Source organism: Pholcus phalangioides, unplaced genomic scaffold (genome assembly GCF_987345545.1).
Source record: "Pholcus phalangioides strain wild (caught in Gottingen) unplaced genomic scaffold, Ppha-v1.0 ptg000009l_1, whole genome shotgun sequence".
NCBI classification, from domain to species: Eukaryota; Metazoa; Arthropoda; class Arachnida; order Araneae; family Pholcidae; genus Pholcus; species Pholcus phalangioides.
This window is the reverse complement of record NW_028301602.1, coordinates 26,111,011-26,131,384: the sequence shown is the minus strand read 5'-3', so window position 1 is coordinate 26,131,384 and position 20,374 is coordinate 26,111,011. Positions and strand designations below refer to the sequence as shown.

General features: G+C 37.5%; 1 protein-coding gene and 1 non-coding gene across 2 annotated transcripts in view; one reads left to right on the top strand and one right to left on the bottom strand.

The window, feature by feature from the left end:
* The window catches only part of LOC149082608 (inactive dipeptidyl peptidase 10-like), a 528,870-nt gene that overhangs the window by 141,371 nt on the left and 367,125 nt on the right, over positions 1-20,374 (top strand). The window lies entirely within an intron of this gene.
* On the bottom strand, positions 2,993-3,067 carry TRNAS-GGA (transfer RNA serine (anticodon GGA)). Its single transcript has one exon. It is a non-coding gene; the product is annotated as a tRNA-Ser (tRNA).

Below are 20,374 nucleotides of genomic sequence, written 5' to 3'. Positions count from 1 at the left end.
TCTGAGGTGCCCGGGTGGGCCCATCTTCATATAAGAAATTAAAAATTTTCTTTAATTTTTCACGTATCGATTGCGATTTGCTGCATTTATCGGTGTGGCATTGAACAACTGAAGATTCTAATGATGCGAGTAATCGGAACTCCACCGTAATCCATGTTAGCAAATGCATGGACTACTGCTACTTAATCCTACATGGACTGATATAAATGCTACTTAGACGTGGCTCGAGCTACAAAGGGTTCATACATTGAAATCTGTTAATGATACTGTTTAGTTATTCGTTATTTCTGGTACTGAGTAGTATACTATAACTGTTTGCGTCTTACTTTCATGACCGTCGTTTCACGCGTATAATGAAGCCTCATCATTTCGAACAATTTTTGAACCAATTCGTATCTATTGTTTAATACAACATGATTATTGAGACCACAAGAGTTTTACTTCATACCACACTCTTATAGTTATGTATTCATTTAATATAAACTTTTTAAATGAGCCATGGACTTTCACCCCACCTTGTCCATTCAGGTATTAATTAACACAAAAAATAGCTTTTTTCGTATACAGGGAAATTATTCGCAGTATTTTTTCTAACTACCGTGGCACAAGTTATACTGTTTTGCATTGATAATATGCAACATGCAACGTAAGTGAGAATACTGAAGGAGAGACATCAAGTGCAGGGGGAAAGATTTATTTATAAATTAGAATTGATTCGTGATTTATTTTTTTTTAAACCGCGTAATTATTTCTTGGTAAGCAATATTTGCGTAATCTTCAAAAACAAAAGAAAAGTATTTTCCCAGAGATAGGTTTTGTGCTTTATAATATGTGTTACTGCCAATGTTCGAAATCTGTCAGTTCGTGAATTGGCCAATTTCGTTGTAAATTGACACCATGAATGTCTGAATTTCAATCTTTGAATAACCAGTTCATGAAGTGGCTGAAAAATCCCTGGCTTAAGTACGAACAGAAAAGCCATGCTTCTGGGAAATCGCTATTTGACATTTTTTCGTGATAATAATGTCCATGTTAGCTGTGGCAACCCATCATATCGCAGTCACGATGAGATAGCCGCTGTGCTGGTCGAGGCCGATTGGCCATAGTGACGGACTTGTCTCGCGAGGTCGAACTCCACCGTCTCTATAATGGTGCTCGACTGAAGTTGGGTTTCTGTGGTTCCCAACTTCGAGGTGCAGATGCGAGCCGATCTCCCCGTTGGAAAGAAAAGTCCCGCCACTGAGAGCAACAGGACTACAATGGTACAATTATCCAATCATTGCACTTCACTCATAGTTATAAAAAATGATGGCAGATGGCAGTACTGCACACAAGCATTACGCAGAGACAAACTTCAAGCTAAGCTCACAGCACGAACACGCGCATTCCAACATGTACCAATTCGTTAGAAGTCCCGCGAAGGAATATGAACGAGGTGCATGTATGGTTCAGTAGTAGTAGTAGTAGTCACGATGCGGTTATATTTTTTTTTCCTTCAGAATTTGACGAAAAAACCTACACGTGTTTATATTATTACGAAAATAATTTTTCTCTCACATTTCTTTTTTCTCTCTCTCGTCGCATGAAGCTGATCAAATGCAGTTATTGTATCCAACCATGTATCATACGTTGGCGATGTAAAAAATTGATTTGGCACCTACAGGACCATCTTAAATGGGACATTGGCCTAGGATGTCCATGCAATTCGCGAATTTTGAACTGGCCGGACAATGTCCGCATTATTTCTACAAATCGGACTTTGGTGAAAACTCTCGATCAATTCGCGAATTGGACGCATTTCTGGCTTTGGCAGTTACATGTGTATTTTGAATAGTGAGCTTTTCATATCCACTCAATATGCTTCTGATAATAATTTGTAATTTGAAATATTTTTTGGATTAAAGATGTGTCATTAAAAATATAAATTTATTTACGAGTAACGCAATAAATTAAACCAAACTAAAAATGATAATTAAATTATGTGAAAATATGGTGGGGTGTGTCGTAAATTATCGTCTTCCAGTACGTACATGGATTGCTCTCCCATCTATCCGTTCCGCATAGACATGAAAGAACCTTAAAACTGACAAAAAAATGACAGAATGCATGATTAGTTTTAAAAAATGGTTAAATAAAATGACCAATTCTTAATCATAGACAATTTTTCTATTCGCAGTTTATAGTAATTTGATAATTTTTGATAGCTTCACGGTCATGATTTTTTGCACTTGAGGACAATTTTAACGGATCCATTTAATTTCAAATGATGCTTTTTTTCCAGTTTTTTTCATTATCTGGTAGATTTTTCTGTTAGCTATTCAAAGTTACTTTAGCGCCATCTCTCAATGAGCTGATTCTGTATTCATATAAAACTGTGTTATATTTCAATAAATCTACCAAATACAGGGTGTTTCACAAAATAATCATTCGATTAAAAAAAAAATCATAACTATTCAGCTTTTAATTCGTTTTGATGGAATAGTGTATAGGTAGAAAGACGGAAATTTCGAGTTTCACGCAGTTGCCAACAGGTAGCGCTTACGCTCTTCCTTCGCAAAGCCACTTCAGTGTGTGTCAAGATTGGCTTTTTCCACAGTTAGAAACCGATTCGGATGACTTCATTTTTCAGCAGGACGGGCACCACCCTGCTGCACCACCACACTGGAGCTTGAAATTTCGAGAATTTTTGAACGATCGCATTCCTAAACGATGGATCGACCGTACGGGACCTTCATCACTGGCCTCAAAGATCGCCGGACCTCACATTGTGCCTTTTCTTCTTGTGGGGATTTATAAAAGACTACGTTTATGTGCCTTCCCTATCAGCTACATTAGCTGAACTGAAGATACGCATATTTGTATTTGTATAACAGCAGCAGTGGATGCAATCATGCTCGCAAAAGTTTGGGATGACGTCACTCTCCGCTACCATACGAAGGTTTTAACAACTGGCTGTTGCGAAGATATATTTCGGAAAGAGAGAAAATTCAACTGCCCCCTGCGGGGAATCGAACCCACGTCCTTTCACTTTCCGGGTGAACGCCCTAGACCACTAGACTACAGAGGCCCAGAATCTCTCAATCTTTCCTTTGAGCTCGTGTTCACTGAAAGGGCGTTCACCCGAAAAGTGAAAGGACGTGGGTTCGATTCCCCGCAGGGGCAGTTGAATTTCCTCTCTTTCCGAAATATATCTTCGTAACAGCCAGTTGTTAAAACCTTCGTATGAATTTAACTACCGTATATAGACATAAGCTGTGCATCCCAAGGTGGACATATTGAACACTCCTTTAATTTGGTTTGCGAAAAAAATTTGATTAACCATGTAATATAAAATTAAACTTGAGTGTCTATGTGTTAAATATGTTTCTTAATATACGCATTTCAAATTGGGTGAATGTTTTTGAAACACTCCTAAGTGTAAACGTTTTATATTAGAATGAAAATAGAATTACATTCAATGACAGAAATTTTAATTAAAACGCCATAAAAATAAAAGACCATGTCATTAATTTCTTTTAAACATTTCTTAGACGATATTCATCTACTTTCTCTTCCCACGAATAAAAAGGGATATATGTATTTTTTTCCTTTTTTCTTAGTGTACTTTCTTGTTTTTTCTTGTGTCCCGGAAGAAGTTTTTTTGAGGAGTTTTCGTTGTAGTTTTCTTGATTTAAGGCCGGTGTCTACTCGAAAGTGAAAAATGACTTTCACCATCGCTAAAGTTGTATTCCCGTTCCTTGTATTTTTTTTATTTTTCCTTCTTCTGCTTTTTACTTTATTTATTTAGTCTGTTTAATCTAACAAGGGGCGGTGAAAGCAAAGAACAAGTAAATACAAGTTCTTTTACTAAATAAATCGCAAAGTACTTTTTCCCTTCTTTTCAAAAAGAATGTGTTTCTTTGCATAATCTTTTTTCTGTTTTTGCACTTTTACTTTGTCCAAGCGAATTTTTTCCCCCTGGTTCAAAATGTACGGTACTAAAATGTATGCGATACATGCATGCATGAATATATATTACTTTATAGAACCGAGGGAGTTTGTTTTTTTTTCTCAGTTGAATGTGTAAATGGGAATACATACGTATATATGGAATCAGTTTCCAGTTCTTGAAGCAAAACGTAAGCTTTTCCGAATAGTTCTAGCTTTAAAAAATATTCATTTTTTTATTTTGGATTTTCTGAATTATTTTTTCTATGATGATTTAGTATAGCGTAAAGAATGATTTTTAATGTCTGTACGTATTTCGTGTGATCAAATAAAAAGTTAACGAGGGCTGCTGAGGAAATCCAAAACATTACAGCAGGGTTGCACAACCATTTCAGTCCGCGGGACAGAAACTTTCCCACAGGGACAATGTTGAGGGGTTCCCCCCTTTGAGAAAGATCTCTTCATTGTTCCACTAACACTTTCTTTATCCGTCTCTTTTTTTTGTCTTTGTTCCAATTTTTTTGTTCACTTGTATAATTTCTAGTTAAGTATATAACTGCTGCCTTAGGTGCTATACTCTAACTTTGAATTTTAATGCTGTCTTCTGTTTTTCAGTCAAATCTTTGATTTTCTTTCCCATCTTTTGAATGAATTTTCAACGAGCCCTGCTTGAATTTTTATTCTTTGCTGAAGTCAAGAATTAATATTATTTTCATGACTGATAAATTATATTTTGTTGGATAATTATGCTTCTATCATAATTGAATTATAGTTACATAAATATATTTATTTCACATTGTTCTCTATTTTCCGCTATTGACGATTTTTCAGCGATTTTAGCAATAATTGCCTGTTTTATTTGCCTTCGTAAATTTTTTTTGCTGTTAGTGGCAACTTCACTTGCTTTTGACAACTTTTGGGTATAATTGGTAATTTTACTTGCCCTTGACAATGTTTTGGCTGTGAGCATATAGCTGACAGCATATATACGTTGAAGGGCACACACATACTCGGGAAAAACATATTGTGGAATGTATCAGTTCGTCAGAAATTACGCAGAGGAATATGTACAAGGTGCTTATAAGGTAAAGTGGTAGGATATTTCTCATTCTGATAATATCAGATCTAAATGAGAACTAGCTGGAGAAAAATATGACATTCCAACTGACAATTCTGTATTCCTTGGCAGTCATAATCTAATATGGGATGGTGAACAATAATATAATTCCATTAGAAAATGGTGCTTCTCTTGATAAGATCAGTCTTAAAAATCAATAATTTTTAATTGATTATGATCTTAAATTAATTTCATTATGGCCTGCGAATAGTAAACAAAAATCACGTAAGTGACAGCGATCGGTTACACAGCCATTCAGTGTCCTTTGCTCATCCAAAGGTTGAACACCCCACTTCTAACTCAATACATATTTTGGCGTAATGGATCATCACATGGGCTGACCATATTTCCTGTAGAAAAATACCGGATATCGAGATTTTGAATACGAAGAATATGGGAAATCGCCATGCCAATTATTGCAAAAAATGATTCCATAAGCAAGCAAAGTTACTAACTATTGCTGAAGTCACTAGAAAAATCACCAATGGTGAGAAATGGAGCACTATTGCAAATTGCAGTGAATTAAAATTAGTTCTACGAAATACGTGACGTATGGTCACCTTAATTATCACCGCATTTTCACTTGATATACCCGAATTTATACTATATTTTATTCTGACACGATCTTTTCAACCGAAATACAAAAACTGAAAACTTCCGAATTCATTGATAGTATGAATAATTTAAGATCTGTAATCGTTCGTTGGAGATGAAACTCATTGAAAACGAGTAGTAATTAAAACATGAATATATATCCACAGACCGAGTGGAAGTAGTCAACTCCAATTTCTGTAATGGCTTTCACAGCTTTCACGCTTCCGTGAAGCTCTTTCACTAATGAACAATAAGCTGCCAGTTATCAGTGATTCGAGTGGCACGATGCTGTCAAAATCCGATGCAAACATATTTGCTATCGAGTGAGAAAGTCCAGCGTTTCGGTTCTGGTTATGACGACAGATAACTATACGATTAGGCGTTGCGAATCGTATTTGAGAGATGCCTTTTTCTTGAATGAGTTTTGAGTATATATACAGGATGCGATGACAGTGATAAACCAATCCAGCCAAGGGTGAAGAAGGGTTACTGAGTTCAATTATCACATAAATGTCTTTTTTTTTATCGATTTTCTCTTGAAGTGAAAGCTGTATATTCTCTACTAGTATAGTGTGGTCATGAATAAACAGATACGACGCAGACATATGTAACGCCCATTCTGATAGAGGTATTTTGATGAAACTTGGTATATAGGATACATGGACTATGGGGGGGGGGGAAAGAAAGATTCGATAAAAACATTAGTGCAATTTTTGACTACTAGGTGAAAAATTGGCACTTTATTATTACAGTATATTTTTTCCGTAGTCCAAATAAAGTATATACCAAGTTTCAATGAAATACGTACACCACAACGGGCACTACATAGGTCGGAGTAGTGTCTGTATAATTGAGCTGAGTAGTGTAAGAGTAATTATACCGGCACCTCTCTGACATATTTCATTGAAATTTAGTATATATGTTACGGTAACTACGATAAATTCGATTATTATACATAATAACTTATCATTATGCATACTTACCAAGCGCATGTTGCTAAGTTTGATATATTTTCCCAAATTTATCACTTTTATCGGTGATTATGCATAGTACCCAAGCGTCGCCGTCGTTGGAAAATTTGATGAGTAGCCTACAAAAAAAATTATCAGTTTTTATGATGCATAATACCCAAGCGTGGCATCGTTGGTAAACATGTCGATAGAGCCTGGGTGGTTCACGGGTATGTGTTCTGGATAATATATATAACCGATTTATCACATTTACCGCAACGTATATGTACAATATATAACATGATAAAATATACAAAAAAGGCATACAAATGGTAAAATACTGAAATATAATAAATTTATACGATTTAAACTAAATTTCAAAAGCCCAAAGAATTGAAATTCGCGAAAATTTCATCACCTCCTTCAGAAACTCGTCGAGCGTAATGGTGGGCAAATTATCCCCCAGCAGCAAATCTCATTCGAACTTCGTTACGATGCACGCTCCGAATTCCGAGAAAATTATGTGAGTATTGTCAGTTTAGGCAGAGCTTCAAATGTATGGAAAATGCATGGTTGTACTACAAGTATCATTTATTATCGAACATCGACACTTTACATTATCACACGATTTGTATTCCATGCAATTTCCCAAAAGCGAGAGTCCGTCTCTCACTATCACACGCTCTCTCTCTCTCTCTCTCTCTCTCATGCACGCGCGATTCCAGCCGACGACGCCCATAATTTACACTCGAGGTCTCCCTCTGAACGTCCAAATATAACAAAACCTCCATTAGAAGCACCTCAATCTAAAACGATGGTTTTGCCACCGTTTACGGTAGTAAATTCAACCTTAGCACACCCCCCCCCCCACTCCATGTAGAAATAAATCGTTCTTCATCGGCAACGACGTCGTCGTCACCCGTTAATGATAATTCTAAGTTACCAACCGGGAAACTGCGTAGGCTAAATAGTTCCAGGTTGCGCTGAATTTGGATACATACGCGTTGAATTGATTCCTTTGATTCCTAATGTATCAAAGATTTCCAACACAAAAGCTCTCCCACAACTCTTTATGGCAAGGGTGCTCAACCTTTTGGAGAGCGCGAGTCACACTTCGTTGGTTTGAAAACGTATCGCGGGCCACGTAATTGATGTGGGAATGTACCGTCTCGGCCATTTAAGTGATCTAAATGTGTGCCGCGGTCTCTTAAGATATGCTGATGTGTACCGCAGATCACTTAATTTAAATGGAAAATGTGCCGCAAAAACCAATCAAATGATCTGAAACAGCTCTCCAGGTTACTTGAGTGATCTGAGAATGTTCTGCGATCCTTTGGCACCGTGGGCCAAACAAAAGATCTGTGGATGAGCACCCAGGTCAGTGAGGGATCTGTAAATGTACCGCGGGTCACTTAATTGAAGTGAAAATGCGCCGCTGGTGAAATTAGTAAATGCGCTGTGGATCTGGGAATGTGCCGAGACCACATAAATGATCTGGAATGTGCCACGGGAAACATAAATGATCTGAAAAGATGCTGCCAGCCACTTAAGTGTTCGGAACTGTGCAACGGGTCAGTTAAGTCAACTGTAAATTTGCAAGGAGAGACTTACGTGATCTGGGAATATGTCACGGGCCATTGAAGTAATGCTTCTGGCGCAACCCCATCCCGCCCCTAAGGGCATCCGGGTAAAAATCCGTAGATTCACCGCCGGGGCCACTGAAGTAACGTGGAACTCCATTGTGTGAGTGACTTATGCGATCCGTAAATATGTCGCTTATACTTCATTATCACAATATTAGGTTAGAAGTTCCGGGTCACATCGGATGACTTCGAGGGCCACGGACTGAGCATACATGTGCTTTATGGTTTTGAGGCTGCTTTACGGAACCCAAAAAATTGTGAATATTTCTCTAGTACACAGGGTGCGTGTTAAAGTTCACGCAAGTTCTGTGGTTCACGAATCCTCATTTCTAGAAACTGACAACTTAAAAAAAAAAAAAAAAAACAAATAGGACTTACACGGGAATGACCTTCAAAATACGGGTCATATAGTCTTAATAGTATTCAGATAAAATGATATATTTATCGTATCTTATCGCTCGCGCATGTGGAGTTGGAGTGGGCTTCTCGTTTAAAAATTCATGAAGGAATACAACAAATATTAACTTTGAACAAAACGATTATTTAAAAGAGAAAAATTGACAATGCAGGGTGAGTTGAATTACAGGGTGTCCCATTAATTCGAAAATTTTAGAAATTCATAAAAATTGAAGGAATTTCCATATTTTTATGGGGTTTGCTAGAGAAATTTTTTTTTTTTTCGTACAGAAAAAAATTAAGTTCATCTTTTTGTCGATAGAGGAAGCTGCAAGAAAGCAAATCACTAGAAATATGAAAATCATAATCGTATAAAATGCAGGGTGTACGATTAACAGCTCTCATTTCTATGTTACTACCAACATAAGGTTTCATTACGATGTTGCAATTGGTGGATGAAACATTGCTGGTGAAGGTTTTTGTTGTTTTACCTCAGCCACGAATCACCGGCTCAAAGGTAAACGAATGTTTCGGACAAAGAGGAGATTAAAGAAAGGTTCAGGTTCAATCACTGCGGCCGGATTGGTTTTCATCGCTCTTTTTATCTACAAAAAATTTAGCTTTCCCTTTTTTTGTACCAAAAAATAATTTCCCTTCGTGAAAATAACTTTTTCACAAATCGCCTTCAAATATGTCAATTGCTTCAATTTTTCAAACAATTTAGCAATTTATTGGGAACCTTGTATGTTCATGGTTTGAATGTTCGTAATCTCTGACCGACGATGTCGGTAGTGAAAACAACTGGAATTGTTGTTCTTCAGTGGCTTAGCCGCTGGGGTGGTCGCGTGGTCATAATGACCGACTCGCATCAGACCCGGGCTCGAACCCCACCGTGTCGCCACAGTGGTTTCCGGCTAAAATTTGTTTTCTGTGGTCCTCAACTTCGAGGCGCAAATGCAAACCGGTCTCCCCCGTTAAAAAAACTCGCCGTAAAGAGTGAAAGGCCTCTATATAACGGTATTATTCAATCGTTAAAATTGATGCATAATTAGAAAAATGAATGGCAGATGGCAGCACTAAACATAACAAACATTACACAGAAATAAACTTCATGGAAGGTTCACTACATGTACACAAACATTCCACCATGTACCAATTCGTTCCGCAGAGGAATATGGACGAGGTATATATATCTGGTTTAGTCATCTAAAAAGATCTCAATTAATTTAAACTACTCTATTTCATCAAAATTCAAAATAAAAGAGTATCAGTTATACTGTACGAGCAGCAGTAACAAGAAAGATTTTTTCTTAAAGTAAAAACTCTCCGGGTTTCGGGGATTTCGAAGGATTTCGTGACGTTTGATCTCACGGAACCTCCCCGCCCCCCAAAAAAAACAGCTTTCACGGAACCCCCAAAAATAAAGCTCTCAAGAAACTCCAGGGTCCCACGGAACACCAGTTAGGAAAATATTACATACATCCAATTTCCCCATTTTCTCCTTGCTTCAATCCCTCAACGCAACGGACGGATTCAAAATCAGTTGATAGACTTCGACGAGGCCTGGAAAATAAAACACTTTTTCTAGGGTCTGGTGTTTCTCGAACGGCAAAGGGGCCGATGGTGAAAACCTTGAAAAAATAAAACAAAAAATAAAGTCAGTAGAGAGATGGGCAGAGAAAACATGAAACCGGGAAGGGGGGGGGGCCCGGTTTCCAAATCGATTTTGTGTTCGCCTACCCGGAACTGTTACATTTTCGCCACAAAGGTAATAGTAGCTGCTTGGACGACCGCCAAGCCGGATGGTATATTAGCATGCTTTATTAGAAAAGGGAGAGCGCGTAAGAAAAGTGGAAGAGGTTGAAGGTGAATTTTCAATGTTGTAAAAGGGGGCCCCGGCGCTAAAAATCCTCTCTCCTTATCCGACAATCTTTTCTCGTCTCGTTGCTTCCTTTTCCGTGGTTTTGGAAACGATTTTTTTTTTTTTTTAAAGGGATAAACGATGTTGGAGGTGGTTCGTGTGTGGGAGAAACATGCGAAAAGGAGAAAAAAAAAAATAATTCAAATTCTCCTTTTGTGCAAAAGTTTTCCCAGATAATAATTTGCTGTTTGCGAGTGAAAGAGGAATCGTTATAATTATTATTATTCGCGTAACCGCTACTCTGTAATTCATCAAACACTTTGAATTTTGTCGTGGTATGTTATCAAGGGGGGAATTATTTCGAAGCTACAATATTTGAGATTTAAATAGAAAATTATAGAGTGTAATATATTTTATCATTTGTTTTTTAAATAATGATAAAACTTGAGGAGTAATTTTAGGTAAATTCTAATTCAAAACTCTATGATAAAGTTTTGATAAGTATTGGAAGAAAATATGTTTCATGCTAATTAAAGTTGTTGAAACCGATACGCATTTTATTTTTAATTATTCTAAAATTTGTTCTTCTAAATGTCGATAAATACAGTAATTCATATTTTAGAAAGCATTGGGATTTGTATTACGTGAACGTGTATTAGTCTATGGCATATTCCAAATATATAATTATCAAATTAGCCATGTTTGGCTTATAAAAATGCCCGTTATGTGTTTTCGAAAAATATTTAAACATCGACAGAAAGTTTGAAATTTCAGATAGTGCGCATCACCTCATTTGTACTTTGTTCACATTGATGAGAAAGGATACAAATACCGCAAGTAAAATATGCTCGGATAGACCTTAAAATTCGGATTGTACTGAAGATACATGCATGAAGCTCTACATTACATGCACAGTTAGGTTTCACAACGATGAATTTATTTCGAAAAATCCACCTCTTTGGTGAATTCATTGAATTAAATAATATTTGACCGCTTCTCAAATTCGAGACCAAATTTCACAATTTTTTTATATATGATAACTGGTTACTTAGATAACATGTTTGAGAGATTGCAAAAAATTTAATGTTAATTTAGCATGTTTTTTTTTGTAATTGATGGAAATTTACAATTTACAGACGTTAAACTAATTAATTAATTTAATTAATTAACTTAATTTAATTAAAATAATTAGTGGTTATGATATTGGATAATCTCATGTATCACGTGTAGCGAAAAATATTTTTTTCTAGTTTTAAAAAGTTTGTCTCTCTTCATGGGCATGGAAAAAAAAAAATTCCAGATCAAAAATAAAGATAAAATTTCCAAAATTGTCAATTTTGAAACGCCATAAAAATTTAAATTTATTTGCAAGAAATTAAAAAAAAAAAACCACTATGACACTCGATGTGGAGCTTTTAATTTTCAAAAATCCTAAATTTGAACTAAATCCATTGGTTGGAAATTTCCGTATGGCGATATATGATCGTAGTTAGTTTGCGGTAATGTAATGTTAAGTTTCACACTAAGATTTAGGAAACATATAGCAGCGTCTCCTGAACGTATAACATGCATGATACATACATATACTGTACGTGCCTGGTAAGTCATACAAAAATTTGAATAAAAATTAATTCAAAAAACAAATTTTAAGCAAAGTGTTGCGCGAATGCAAAACAACAGTCAACGTCTACTGAGGTCAAAATGGTTCAAAAATTACAACGTCACTAGAAAACAAGTAGGACTGATGAAAAGAAAAAAAACCACGACTAGTACACGAAAATATTCTAACTCTGCTAACGCAAATACATTTGGGCAACGCACATATTTCGGCTCTCCTTACGAAGGTGTTTAACAGCTGGCTGATGCGAAGATATATTTAGGAAAGAGAAAATTCAAATTCCCCTTGGGAAAATCCCACCTACGTCCTTTGACTTTCCGGGTGAACGCACTAGACCAGTGGTTCTCAACCGGGGACCATATGGCCCCCCTAGTGGTACTGGATACTTCGAGGGGGCTACGGAAGAAAATTTAGAAAGGGGCCATTGTAGGTGGTTTGGAGGACTGCAGAGAACCTAGAAGAAAAATTAAGGTGTGAAGAAATAAAGCTTTTATATTTGTGACTATACAATTACAGAATCCAACAAAACCAGGGCCGTCTTAGGGCATGGACCCACCCGGGCTTCACCACCTATATTTTGCAGCAGGTTCCCTAGAGGATGGGGTTTTTTCGTAGGCCTTGGCTAGATTTTTCACAGACCCCTCCTCTACATTAAATTTATAGTGTGAAAAACGAAAAATTATGAAAACCATACCATCACGATTGCTGACACTGTCACCAGATGGCGACTTAAGATTATGGATAGCGGAGAGTGTCATTACCCTCGGATAATTCGCCATCTGGCGGCAGTGTCAGCAATTGTGAGCTCGGGCCTGAGTTAGGTCCGACCGTCCATGTACGGTCCCGTTCAGTGCACACGAGCTCCAAGGAAAGATTGAGATATTCGTTGCCTTTGAGTCTAGTAGTCTGGGCGTTCACTGTAGAAGGACGTGGGTTCGATTCCCCGCAAGGGCAGTTGAATTTTCTCTCTTTCCCAGATATATCTGTTAAAAACCTCCGAAAAAAATTTAATCCCCAATATTTGATTTTACTTTAAGATAAAAATAACTCTACCTATATACGGAAAATGCTTGTTGGTCTCATAAGAAGAAGGTAGACATCCCACATATGTACATAAATGGGAATACAGTGTAGGCTTCAAAATACAAATTTAGAGACCACAACCGCCAATTTTCCCAATGAGGTGGCTAAAAAAAATTCCAATACGCGCATGCATTACTATTACTACTTAATCGTACAAGCACCTCGTACACATTCCAGTACGGAATTTCTAACAAATCGGTACATGCAAGAATGCGTGTTCTGAGTGTGTGTGTGTGTGTGGCCCTGACGTATTTATGTTGTCGTAACTGCACTTCTACCATGTTGTTGTTGTTGGTGCTGCCATCTATATTTGGAAGGAAAGATGGTAAATGCTTGAATTTTCATGTATGTGCAAGTATCGTGTTGTAGGTCTGCCTGATCTTTGTGGAGAGTCTTACATAGAGATTCATGTACTTGGGAGTTACTAGATGGCGATTTGTAAAGATCAAACTTTGCTAAAACAAACAAATTATTACAACTTAGACAAAAATGTTTTAAAGATTTTCGGTCTCCGAATTTATTTAACTGCGCGTAACGAGATTTCAATCATACGAAACCGCGACATCAGAATTTTTCCACCGAATATAACTCATACAAGTACGACTAAATTACATAATATTACTATATTCTTCTGGAACAATTCAGAAATCGGCCAAGACAATCCGGTACAAGCCTTTCAAACTAGTACGTTTAGTCAAGATAATATCTTAGATTTAGGATAAATATTAGATCTAAGTGACCTAAAATCTGAAAATCAATAAGATATTAGCCTATTATTTTGAAAACCTGCCGTCAATTGCACGAATCTGACTACATTCTGGGTGGAATTAAAAAGAAAATGAAATCAAATAACCATCAATTAAAATAGAATAAAGGAATGAGAATATAAATTCGACAAAAGAGACACATTTTCTTCTACCCGCGCATCATTATAACATGCTATTCATAGTATTAGAGCTATCATTAAGAGAAGACACAACTGTGGAAAGACTACACTGTAATAAATTAGAACCAATTGCCAACTTATTTCGTCGGAAATGTTTTTCGTGAGACAGAAAAGGGTGTCTAACTATTACTAATCGCACACGTAACTTTTCTTCTTCCATCACAAATCGTACAAATAGGGGTTTCCTTTCTCCCTTCAGGTTCCAAAGTCATAGAGTGAACTAACTCAACACACACAAAGAAGAAACAGTAATGAAAGTCACAGAACAATATGTCTTCTTGGTAATCTTCCAACTCAGAAAGTTAATTAGGCATAGTTTAAAGCCGGAATAACGATATAGGTAGAGGGACAAAAAAAAAACCAAAAACGTAAGATATATAAAAGGCGCATGAGAACATAAAAGATTGGTGGCTTGAGCTGCCATTAGCCATTACTAAACTGGCAACTAGAGCCGCTAATTCCTAGGCAATCGTTGTAACCTCTACAATAAGTCAGCCAAAAAAATTAAAAATGGCGTCTCTGTACATTCCCTTTTGCCAAGAAGTGATTCTAGACCCTTCCATTTGTTTTGTGTGTGTGTGTTGCGTGTTGGTTGGTGTCTCTCCATTGTGATGATCGTTTCTTGACAATCCGCAATGGCGATAGGTGGAAAAAGGATCTCTCTATTTTTTTCTTCCAGTCGTTTTTATTCCCAGCACGTGGCACTCGACAATCAAAACAACAACTTGATAAAGTGCTTATTCTTCGAAAACTTATTTATTTTTATTGGGACTCATTCAACTGTGTGTGAACACACGTCATCGATTATCACGTTGGTCAAATACACATACAAGGCCACAACAGGCAAAAAAAAAATCTATAGCCTTCTTTATAGTTCGCCATTCGGCGACAAAGCGACTGTACGGCCTCTTTCGCTTCTGGCGACAGGGGCCCTCAGTAGGCCGCTGTATAGTTCGTCGTTGGCGACAGGGGCCAGCCCTGGCGCATCGAGCGGGATGGAGTGAGTGGCGACCTGCACCCAAAGCCCCCCTCTTCGGCTCTCTTAGAGCCCCGCCCACGAGAGGGAGAGAATGGCTTTGGGTGTCCTCTCTTGAGAGCACCCCAATTCCCCTCTCAGCTCCCGCCGAACCCTTAGCCAATGTCTAACGAGGTGGCTGAGAAAGAGATGCCCATAACAAATGTGGATGCCACATATTTCTAAAATGCAGCAACACAATTAAAAATGCAATTACAAAAACTAGAAACAATATATGTACATGATAAAATATTATACAATGCCCATAAATTATACACGATTATGGTTGTCTTATTCTGGTTTAAGCCAAAGGTGCCCAACCTCTATGAGAGTGCGGGGACACTTCATTGGTTTGGAATGAGTCACGGTCACTTCATTGGTTTGAAACGGGTCACGGGCCACTTAATTAAGTGATGTTGGACAACGGCGCCTGTCACTTAAGTGATCTGAAAATGTGCCACACACGGGCCGCTTGAGTGGTCTGGAACAGTGCCGCTGGTCTCTTAAGTGATTTGGATACGTGGCATTGGTCGCTACGGTGATGAGGAACTGTGCCGTGAGTCACGTAACTGCTCTGTAAATGTGCCGAAGGCCACTTGAGTGATCTGGAACTGTGTCACAGGTCACTTGAGTGGTTTTTAGACCTTTTCACCGGAAGAAGATAAATGGAATCACCCATCGTGGCGTTTCATGACGTAGCCAGACGCCAACTGAGCGGGGATGCACAATATTCCGTGGTTTGTTTGCATTGATAGATTTTTGTTGCCTTAGATTTGATACTGTCGTGAACATACGTCTCTCAGGAAAAATGTCAAAAAATGCAGTCAAGTGTCAAAGAAACAATAATTCATAGTTGTTGTGGCTAGAATCTATAAATCAACTACATGACCAATGTTTTTTTTCCAAATCTCAAAAAATGTCAAAAAATAGCAAGTTCTTTGTTTTTTGTATCGTATTTCAATTAATTTCCAAGAGAAAAAACTTAATTTCCAAAATTAAGTATTAGCCGCTGCGGAAAAGAATTAAACAATAAGTAAAGGAATTCATGAAAACTCATTAATATAATCAATTACAAGGAAAAAACCTGAATTTTCTAACAGATGAAAGATATATTATCCAAGGGGGTGCGGGAAAGAAAAAAGGTTGGGAGCCACACACACTGATCTATAGCGTAATTTAAACACGTATTAGAATTAATATAATAATATTTTCTGCGATAAAATATGTAGCAATATTTAGCACAAAAATAAACAGGCACGGGAGAGTGTGCGGAAAAAGTATTTGCTGTAACATTTATAAAGAAATGTGGGTGGATATGTAGGATGAGTCGTTTAAACGCCGCTAAAACAAAGTTAAATAGAAATATGACAGAAGGAAATGGAGGAATGTGATCATCGAAACGACGTTATTTCCATGGATTATCAAGAGCGAATTTTCTAAATTAACTTTCGTATATAAGAAACAAATTTTATAACTTTATTGAAAGAAAAATGTTCGGTGGACCGATAAGCTTTTATTCGGGAGAAAGGAAAACTAAAATAGAAGCCAATGATGAGGAAGATTTCGAAGAATTCATATGTAAACCTAGTCGATGACAAAAAAAAAAAAAAGAAGAACTAATTTGCATCTAAAGTACATATACAAAAGCATAATATAAAAGAAAATATATTTCAGAATATTCTAAAAAAAAAAAATGCATTTCAACGGAGATTATTAAACAAGAAAATGAAGCGGAAGTGAAGGATTTTCTCAGTGAACACACATAAGAAAATTTCAGAATACATCAAAAATAAGAAAGAGGCGAAGTAATTTTCCTTAGATATATGCGAAGAAAATCTCCAATTTTCAACAGCTATTCCATATTTTGGCTTCGATAAAGATATATTTTCATTTATGTATACACGCGAATCATAAATAAAGATTTCGGTATAATTCCAGTTTCGCCATTTCATGGTTCATTTTTCCTCAAATCCGTTATTCCGAAGTATTTTCATCGGTGTGTAACTGCAAATGTATCTTTAATGGATAGGAATAATATTTTTACTGGGGGTTTTTAACACACCCACACACGTAAGATGTTTGATAAGGTAAACAAACTTAATGTTGTGTCAACACTGGAGATATGGCCGTATTAAGACTATAAATTATATCCTACTTAGTCCTTATGAATCGTAAAACTTGAGGATTTCGGATTTATAATCTCATGGTATTATTTCATTTTTGATTCGAACAAGCTTTTCCCATTTTAAAAGTCAGTGTTTATGGCAATTTTTAGGAGTTATTCGAGGGTTGTAGCTTGTGAAGGAATAGGATTTTATAATATTTACTTTTGAAATACTCTTGTGTGATACTTTGTGATACACACACAGTCGAGTCAAAACATTAAATTCACGTGTGGGATGAACAAAGGTCTAGTACCTCAATGTTTCTGGTGTGTCTGGAAAAATTACCGAATGGAAAATTCGCCGAGAATAGTTTGTCATGAGTGAATGAATGATCTAGTGATAAAATGAGTCACTGAGTGCAAAAATGAGTCAGCGAGTGAGCTATTGGGCCAGCAAGTAAGCAAATGAAAAAATGAGTGAGCAAACGAGTCTGTGAATGAGCAACTAGCTAGGTTTCTCACTCTTTTACACACTCAATCACTTGCTAGCTCCCTCTGTCACGCATTCGGTCACTAACTTGGTCGTTCACTCCCACTCGCTAACCCAGTAACTAGATCGCTCACTCTGTTACTCCCTGGCTATGTCGCTCATTCTATTAATAACTCATCAGGTCGCATACTCTGTCACTCACTCTCATTCTACTGTTACTCGTTCACTCACTAGATCACTCAGTCTACCACTGGGTCGCTCACTATGACACTCACTCACTAGGTCACTCATTCATTCGCTCATTCGTCAGTTTGCTCACTTACCAACACTAACCAAGTCCAAACCAACTCATTTACCAACACAAACCACTCTGTCCCTCACTCACCAACTGCTGCATCATTTACTGACTCACTGACTCGTATCGGATTGTTGTCGGTGAATTTTCAGTTGTTGAAGTTTCTTAGCGGTGAATTGCATGGCAGGCGAATTGTTATCACTGAATTTCCCGTAAAGCAACGTCTGGTCGTTAACATACGACTTATATCAAGCCTCTTCAATTTATACCAAGATTTTGGTCTTGATCAAGGTTAAAATTAAACCTGAGCTGGCGCTGGCTCGGCTAATGTTTCGTTTCTTCACGACACTTGTACGAAAGAAGAGCTCAATTTCAAACGATGCTCGCGTAATAGCATCCCTCATTCAGCAGAGTGTTCATGCACGATTTACGTGTATAAAATTTGGTACAAATAGTTGGTGCTTTGAATAATTGATAAGTACTAGGTCAGAAACACGATTAGTGTATTAGGCTACACACCACATACCGATGAGGTGATCTAGATCAAATTAGTTGTAATCTTATAGAGCTGAATTCAAACGTACCATAAACATATGGTCTTCTGCGCATCGTACACCGATGTCAATCGAGGTAGGAGTATAGAAGGCACAGATAGCGATAGAGCCAGTTTTATTTTTTCTCTAACTCTATCTTCTCTGATGGGACTTTTTTTAATTCTTTTTAATTCATCTCATTCCTTCTAAATTCGTATCATTCCTTCTATATTCCCACCATTTATTCTGAATTTGTCTCATTCCTGATATATATGTGTGTGTGTGTGTGTGTGTGTGTTACTGTCAAATCCCGAAGTTGACCACTTCGCGAAGTGGCCAGGCCAGTTGACCCGGTCAATGTCCGGAATTCTGGCTTTCGCCAAGCTTTGGTCGGCCTCCTGTATGTCGATTCCTGTGCATCCCTATACATTTATCACTAAGATATAGATATTCAGATTCCTTTGACCGTTAGGGTTGCCATATCTAACCATAACGATTATGGTTAGCTGTGGCTAATTCTAAATCGCCATAATTATCACAAAAAAATATGCCAACGCTGCGATGACCTGCAGTCAAAGGGATCGGTCTGAATGGCGTGGTGGTAAGATGCCCGTCTACCACCGTGAAGGTTGCTGTTGCGGTCCCGGGTTCGAAGGGAGGATGTAAATAAGATATTTTCCTTAACGAAGGCAGTAAATTGCAATATAGCGATATCACCAGAGTTGGTAAAGTATTTATAGGGATCGATATATAGAGGGACCGGGAAAAAGCCCAATTTTCGGACATTGGCTTGGTCAACTGGGCTAGACAGTTCACGAAGTGACCAACTTTGGGCTTTGGCAAAGCATATATTTCCATAAATTAATCTAATTTATTCTAAGTTTCTCTAATTATTCTAATTTTTTTCCCCTCTTCAAATTTTAAAAGTGGGGAATGCGGTCTTTGCGTGTGTTAATATCATCACACAAATTTCCGTTTGATCACTCTATAGGAAACTTTTCTTTCGTTGTCATCAAATTTCATCTCCCCGTCAGTTCTGTTTTCAAGCCGTACGTGACACTTTTTTCTCCTGCGTATGTGTGAATGTCAATTTCTTTATCCTTGTTTTCCCTCTATGCACTATCTCTTATGAAGACGCTTCAGTTACTGTATGTGCCCAATCTCAGGCACCAACATAGGCGTTGTTGTGTTGTCCGCAGACTCATGAAGAGACATGTGCACATTTTAATGTAAGGCAATGAAATAACCCGTTGAATTCATCCCTGCAGAGACGCCAGTGCAAATACGTTATTAGAAAATAATTTTTGTCTTTTAACTTTTTCGATTTTCATCTGAATACGTAGATGATCTTGTCCGTATTCACTTGGTCTGGAAATTTCTCTCAAGAATTATTTACCGTGATAATCAAAATTAATTATTGTTATTATGCCGAAGTGGAATCGGAAGGAAAAGTCGTCCGGTCTTCACCGGGAATCGATACAAGTTCTTTTGCAAACCGGGCAAGTACGCTACTGTATACACTACTGGTGACACGACCCTGCCTTCCCGATTTCACGCACTGTGACATGAGGCGCTGAAGTAGAGGCATTTGTTACCTCTCTTAACGTCAACAAATGACTCCCGGGTGGAACGGTATAGAGAGATAGACGGCATTTCTCAGCCCAATACATCAATAAAATAGACATTTCCTGGATATTACGCCAAGATGAACAGGGAAAGGAAAACTATCTGGTTCCTAAGGGAACTTAGCTGGTTTTAACTGGTTTCTAATTATGATGAGTTAAACCTCGGCACTATTTCCA